General features: G+C 40.5%; 1 protein-coding gene across 2 annotated transcripts in view; it reads left to right on the top strand.

The window, feature by feature from the left end:
* The first annotated feature begins 854 nt into the window (after window positions 1-854).
* The window catches only part of FBXL4 (F-box and leucine rich repeat protein 4), an 83801-nt gene continuing 76786 nt past the window's right edge, over window positions 855-7869 (top strand). Inside the window, exon 1 of one of the 2 annotated variants that reach the window (XM_043591983.1) lies at window positions 855-1033. The gene's annotated coding sequence lies outside the window, so the exon portion shown is untranslated. Of the gene's footprint in view, window positions 1034-7338; window positions 7443-7869 lie in introns of those variants that run through there. The other variant, XM_043591984.1, reaches the window with a different exon arrangement.

Here is a 7869-nt window from a genome sequence, read left to right as displayed (position 1 = left end):
GCATGCTACAACTTGATTTATCACTGATGCTAATTTTCATCTGGCCAAGATAGTGTTTACCAGGTTTCTCCACAATAAAGCTTTTTTCTCCCTTCCATATTCTTTGGAAGCAAGTCACTAAGCTGCCCACACTCAAAAGAGACTGAAAATTAAACTTCAATTCTTTTTTTAAATGTCCAGTTTTGCATACAATTTTTACCACATATATCAGCTCAGTTCATATACTTTATAAATAAATATCTTTATTTTTCCTCTTTAGGAGCAATTAAATAGTAACGAGTAAGCATCTCTTCATTATTCAAGGTTTTTCCATCTTAATAAAACCTTGTAACGAGATCAATATAATGCAAACTTTAAAATAGTGGTATTGTATCTACTGAAAATAAAAGTAACCGAGTAAGGGAGATGTGAGAGCATCTCGTTCATGAGAGGTAATGGTTACAGTTTCCAAATGTTGTGAGGGAAATGAGTTTGCAGGACGGATTTGTATCTGGGGCAGAAGAGGTTTGCAGATTTGGTGAATTATGCCTCTAGAGCGCCTGTAATTTATTTTCCGCTTTTGCTCTGAGGACCTTACCACCCCTAGGCATCACCTGACCCACCAACTCTGGACTGCAAAAGCCCTAGCAGGAGTACACTACAGATGGCAGGCTGGCGCGAGGAAGGGATTACTCCTGCAGCGAATTTAAACCACTGCCTGCTGGGGAGTAACTGGGCGATTTATAGGGCAAGACTGAGTCTGGGAAGTCTGTAGGAAGCTCCTCCCCTCAGCCTAGGACAGGGCGGTCCAGACTCAGCGCAGCGCCTCAGGCCAGAGCGGCGCCCCACCTCTCCTCTAGCTCCGCCCCTTCCCCGTCTCGGCCCCGCCCCTCCTCGTGGCCTTCGCGTCTTCCTTCCGGGTCGCGCTGGGCCGCGCTCGCCGCCGCCGCGCCGCAGCGCGGGACTCTGGGAGCCGCCCCCGCGCCGGTGTCTCCCGGTGCCGCCTGGGTCGCTGGTGAAGCCCACGGCGCGCACCTCTCCCGGACCCTACAGGGTACGGCCCTTCCTTTACTTCTTCCTCCTGCGGGTCTCCGTCTTCCTCCTTCGGCGCTGGGGCGGGGCCGGGCCAGGGCGGAGCGCCGCGCTTCGGGGAGCCTGGGCGCAGGGCAGAGGTCCCCACAGATCGCCCCTCCCCCGAAGCCCGCGTCGCGCTGCGGAGCTTGCTGGGCACCTGTGAATGGCTTACGTGCCTTGGGTGCTGCTTCTCTGTCCCGCTCTGTCTGCAAGGCGTGAGGCGTGCCGGCGTTCACCCTGCCTAGGGTTGTTTACACCGCGGTGTCCCTGGGCCGTGCTGACCCAGCAGCCACCCCGTCGGCCACCTGCCCGGCTGTGTACTTGTTGCTCTTGTGCGTGTTGCCTTGATTTCCCTCTGGCATCGATGGTTTTGACTAATCAGGCCCATGTCTTCAGGGCTGCCGCAAGATACCGGCAGTTTCTATGTTTAGGGGTGTCCTTAGAGTGTCGTGTTGACTTTAACCACCCACTGGGCTTCCTTGTCAACCTGTTTACAATGGGAGTGATTTTGGATTGCCTTGATGGTTCCCAAATGCTTATTGTCACATAGCCTCTAGAGGCCATCACTGATTGAAATATATACGGATAAATAGAAAGTTAAGGTGATATAAACCTGTGGTCAGGTAGTGGCGTTGACAGGATACCGTGTTTGGCGTTATGCCGTGGAGGACTGACTCTACGCCAGGGGCTGTGATCTTGCTTGTTCCAATTTGGTTGAGGACACAAGCTGCCTTTAGTGCTGCCTGGCCTGTACTCCTCGGTATCAGGCACATTTTATCCTTAAAAAGCTCACCTAATGGGTCTGTAGATCTATACTGCATATTGTAGCTGTTGGTTAAGTAAAGGGACATTTTCCTAATACATCATCAACTATCCTATAGTCCTTTATTAGATACTAAGTTATAGGAAGACCAGTACAGAGACGGTGTACTGGTCTTCCTAGTGGCAGTGTGCATCACCCTATGGTAGGAACTCTCTAATTTCTCATTGAATTGGATTCTTCTTTTCATGCTTCTTTTCTGAGTACCAACTTCTTACACTGTCTCAAATTTTGGCTTTTCTGAACCTTCAATTTCCTGCGCTTCTCTTCTGTTACTGACTTGAAAAGCAGAGAGGTCAACTCAATGTAAAATGGTTAATTTCTTCTCTATAATGCTGTGATCTAGTGATGCAATTATAGTACTCTGTACGTGGCATCTTAAAATATTGCTAACTGCTTATCTTTTACTTTGAACATGGTCAGTTAGCAAAAACTGCCCCTTTGTTCTTTGCTCTCTTAGTCTCTGCCTTAATTTTCCTAGGATCAACATTCTGTCTTAACTTAAGGAGCTAACTTTGCTGTCCTCTTAGACCTTTTGCCACATGAGGTGTGTGTGTGTGTGTGTGTGTGTGTGTGTGTGTGTATGTATGTATTCACCTCTGTTTTTTTCTAGTACTTTTTTAATGTTTGTTTATTTTTGAGAGAGCACCTACAGGTTCTTGTGTAGGAGGGATAGAGAGAGGGAGAGAGAGAATCCCAAGCAGGCTCCTGTGTTATCAGCGCAGAGCCAAAGGCCAGGCTTTATCTTACAAATTGTGAGATCACAACCTGAGCTGAAATGAAGAGCAGGCGCTTGACTGAGCCAAGCAGGTGCCCCTCTTTAAGTACCTTTAATGATCTTATTCTTCCCATCTATAAATCTTTAACCTACCTCAAGAATATTTTCACGTGAGAAAGGAAGTAGGGCGCTTCCCCCCACCCAAAATTGTTAGGCAGTGATCCCATCTTTATTTGTTGGATTCTGTTTTTTCCTACTGATAACAAATACTCCATTTATCCAAGGCCTTAATTCTTGTGTATTCTTAGGATGTTTTCTGAACTGTTGTTCAGTGATCTCTGGCTTCTTGTGCTGATACCGTGCTGCTTTTCTTATTCTAGCTTTATAATGTGTTTAATATCTAGTGATTAAAATAGTGTCTGGTATGTTGTAGGCCACTAAATATTTTTGGAATGATGACACTTGGTAGGGGTAACTTGATTTCCTTGTTACTCCTCCCCGCCCCCTCCCCCCCTTAAAGTCTCTTGTCTATTCTTGAAATTATTTTTTAGCTAGACTTTTTCATGGTGAGTTGAATCATTAACCATTGTTAGATAATAAATCCCTTTTCTTGGTACCTCAGAACTCGCCATGTAGAGTTGCTCCTCAGAGTTGTAGGTAGAAAAGCAGCTGTTCAAAATCCTCCTGTCTCTAGACTTTGCATTATGTTATTTACCAGTAAGTGTAGTGTGTCTCGTCAGCTATGACTCAGGACTTTCTCTACCTGGTTTCAGCAGCTCTGAGGGATAAGTGCCGATAAAAGTGATACCCAGGACAGCCCCATGTCCATTTGTATTTTACCATCCCAACTGGACATCTTAAATGTAATGAATTTTCAAGTGCTGCTGTAATAGATCCTTAGAAACTTTATTAGATTATAAAATAAATATATACATTCTTCAAAAAAAGTCAAGTAATACAGAAGTAGCCAGAGGAGAAAGTGAAAGTGTTGTGTGCCCACCTACCCCATAACTCCATTTCCCAGAGATCATCATTACTTAATCATTTGTTCTCTCTCCTTCCAGACATTAAAAATACATATGTATAAGTCTACATTTATTTCATAAATGGCACTGTACTATATATATATATATATATAAAATTTTCTATAATTTCCAGCTAGTAATAATTGATGAGCATCTTTCTATGTCACTGCATTGAACATTATCTTTTTAAAGTCTTTTTGGTATTTCAGTGTAGGAATAACCTAAAATTTATTTAAGTGATCCCCCTGTTGATATTTAAGCTATTGCAAATTTATTTCTATCAGAGACAAACTGCAGGGATCATTTTTGTATGTATATATTTATTTGCACTTTTGTTTATTTCCTTCGTGTAAATGCTTAGATAAGCAACTGCTGGGTCAAAGGCTGTATACATTTTAAATTATGATAGATTGTCATATTGCTCTTCAAAAGGTATTGGAAGAGTAAATTTATATACTTTACAAGAATGCTGCTGCTACCATATCATTGCCAAGATTTGTCACAGATCTGAGATTTTACCCTACTTGCAAGCCAACAGTTTCATGGATACTGGCAGAAGACATGAGACTCCTGGGCCAGAGACAAAGCACAGCAACAGCAGTAACCAGAGTATCATCATTTTCTTGTGCTTCTTCCTTGAACCCCAGTTTCTGTGGGGTGATGTGATAAGGACTAGGTGACTGTAGCACACACAGTAGATTGCATTATAGGACAGGAAGCCTGAGTGTAAGAAACCTGAATCTTTCATTATGGGCTGCAAGTAAACTTGCTTAACCTTTGCCCTACAGAGAGGCATTATATTTATTTTGCTGGTTAATAAACAAACCTGCCCTCTGCTCCAAAGGGAAACCTCTCTTTACCATGGACGTTTGCTATGTAGACATCCTTGAAAAAATAATCTGGAACAGAGGCCATCAGTGCCTCTGCTTATAAGGCCTACAGAAACATGAGAGACCTGTGAAGAATTGTCTCAAAACATAGCTGCTAAGATGATACCATCATTTTTACTTTTTTTTTACATTTTAGTAATTTTATGGATGAAAAATGCTATTTTTTTACTCTTAATTTTTATATTTCTTTGCTTATTGGTGGAGTTAAATATCTATAAATGTTTACTGGTCATTTGTATTCTTTTGTAACTTACATGTTCTTCCTCTTTGCTTAGTTTTCTGTTGAAGTATTTCTGTTTTTCTTAGTGGTAATAGTTCTTTACACGTTGTGGCTCTTAGTGACTTGGTATACCATTTGATAATATATTTTTTTTCATAGTCTATATTCTTTTAATGTTCCTGGGAACTTTTGCTATATATACATTTTTATAGTATTTATGTTGTCAGTTCTATTATTCTCTTCATGACCTCTGAATTTCTACCCCAAGATTATTAAGATACTTTGTACATATTCTCTTAATTGGATATTTTGTATCATAAATTTAGATTAAGAAATAGTTGCTATGTTAATATCCTAAATTTACTTTTCTAAATATCTGGATATTTTTCTAAAACATTTATTTTGATAAGCCATCCTTTCCCTGTTGTTTTCATTTGACACATTTATTATGCTATATTATTTTTTCTTCAAAATTGACAAATTAGTAAGTAAAATATGTTGGTTTCCTACTGTGACTACGAATGTGGTTGAATTCATCCTATGTGTAATCGCTTGGATTTTAATCTTACAAAATACAAAATATCCTTTTTTCCTTGTTTAATGATTTTTTTTGCCTTGAAGTCTATACTGTCTGATACTACTGTTGGCATCTGTGTCAGTTTTGTGTGTGCCAAATCTATATTGCCCATGTTTAATTTTAATCAGCCTACATCATTTTGCTTTACTTGCCTCTCTTGTAAACCTCAGACATCATATAGCTGGACGTTTCTTTCTCCAGTCTTGCCCCTGTCTTAAACTGAAAGTCTGTAAGAGAATAATTATAGATTCACATGCAATGATAAGAAACAATATAGAGAAATGCCTATGTACACTTCACCTAGTTTCCTCCTGTGGTGCATCTTGCATAACTAAAGTATAATATTACACCTAGGGAATTGACATTGGTACAATCTACAGACCTCATCTAGATTTCATAACTTTCACGTGCTCTCTTAGGTGTGTTTGCATTTAATTCTCTGTAGTTTCTTTTTTAAAAAAAAATTTTTTTTTTCAACGTTTATTTATTTTTGGGACAGAGAGAGACAGAGCATGAACGGGGGAGGGGCAGAGAGAGAGGGAGACACAGAATCGGAAACAGGCTCCAGGCTCCGAGCCATCAGCCCAGAGCCCGACGCGGGGCTCGAACTCACAGACCGTGAGATCGTGACCTGGCTGAAGTCATGACTGCGCCACCCAGGCGCCCCAATTCTCTGTAGTTTCATATAGATCTTGTGACCACCACCATAGTCAAAATACAGAACAGTTCCATTACAGAGATTCCTTGTGCAAAAGGCTTTATCTTTTCATAGGAAAATTTAACCTATTCATATTTATCTTTTTTCTTCTCCCTTGCAAGTTTGGAAATTATAAAACCATCTATATAATTGTTTCCCTTATACTTCCTCTTAATAATATGAGACTGTGACTCCTTGCCTTCCCTACATTCTTAGTTTTATTGACTTGATTTCTTTTTTATATTACTTGTTTTTCCCCAACCATCCTTTTCACCTTCACCAGTACTGTGTCTGTAATGATTCAAATTTGACTATAAAGTCACTAGTGACTTGAATATTATGTCTTTCCCTTTTAAAAATATTTATTTTGGGGCGCCTGGGTGGCTCAGTCGGTTAAGCGTCTGACTTCGGCTCAGGTCACGATCTCACAGTTTGTGAGTTCGAGCCCTGCGTCGGGCTCTGTGCTGACAGTTCAGAGCCTGGAGCCTGCTTCACATTCTGTGTCTCCCTCTCTCTCTGCCCCTTCCCTGCTCATGCTGTGTCTCTCTCTGTCTCAAAAATAAATAAACATTAAAAAAAATAAAAATATTTATTTTAACTCTTTTGTTTTTTGATTGGAATACTTTTAAAGACTGTTTTTAAGGAGAGTTATAGGAAGTATGTTTGCATGTCAAGAAATATTTTTCATTTTGTTGTTTGTTTTTCTGTGAATAAGAGTTTAAGTACATTTTTTCTTCTGTAGAATTTCTGAAATATTACATTATATTCTAGCATGTACTTGAATTTTCATCAGCTTCAGTCTCTTGAATCCATTTTATATAGGCATTAGGTTTCTTGCATTTGTATTCCAAGTCACTTATCATTTTTTCATTTAAATTTTTAACTTTAGCCACCATGTTTTTAATTTCAAAGACCTTAACATTTAAAAAAAATTAGTTCTACTTGTTTTATGAATCCCATACTCTATTAATCCACACGAAAGGTAACAACTGTTATTTGACAGTGCTCTTCTATCTTTTATTAACTTTTTTTTTTAATTTTTTTTTTCAACGTTTATTTATTTTTGGGACAGAGAGAGACAAAGCATGAACGGGGGAAGGGCAGAGAGAGAGGGAGACACAGAATCAGAAACAGGCTCCAGGCTCTGAGCCATCAGCGCAGAGCCCGACGCGGGGCTCGAACTCACAGACCGCGAGATCGTGACCTGGCTGAAGTCGGACGCTTAACCGACTGCGCCACCCAGGCGCCCCTATCATTTATTAACTTTTTATTGGAGACCATTTGTTCTAATTGCCCAACTTGTTTCCTGGTCTTTAAGATGGCTAATTCTACTCATATCTATAAATGCATATCTATGTTGACTGATTTGTACCTGGTTGGGAATCTCTGTGGTCATGAAGGTCACTGTTCACTCTTCTGGACAGGTAGTTTCCTAAAGCCAGGTGAGTGGTAGGGGCTCTGTGATGCCGCTTTGTGCTAGACATAATGAATGGGCAGGACATGCCAACTAATAGGTATCTTTCAGGGTATGCTGGTCAAGAAGAGGCCAATAAAGTAGGGCTCCCGTAAACAAGCCGGTATGGGGATATTAAATCTCCAGTTTGACTTTGTTTTGGTCCAAAACAAAGACAAATCGAAAGCACACAGAACAGTTCCATTATCCTACGAATTCCTTTGTGAGGGCCGTTTGTAATCATTGGAGTCAACCTCTGTCTTTTCCCCTAACTCTCTGGCAATCACTGACCTATTTGTCTTCCCTATGGTTTTGCTTTTTCCTAGAGTCTTATAAATGAGGTTATACGATATGTAGCCTTTCAGTGTGGCTTCTTTCACTTACAAAATCATTTTAAGATTCATCTGTGCTATTGG

This window comes from Prionailurus bengalensis, chromosome B2, assembly GCF_016509475.1.
Source record: "Prionailurus bengalensis isolate Pbe53 chromosome B2, Fcat_Pben_1.1_paternal_pri, whole genome shotgun sequence".
Classification (NCBI taxonomy): domain Eukaryota; kingdom Metazoa; phylum Chordata; class Mammalia; order Carnivora; family Felidae; genus Prionailurus; species Prionailurus bengalensis.
Note: the sequence above shows the minus strand (reverse complement) of the source record. Positions and strands in the feature narration are given on the sequence as shown.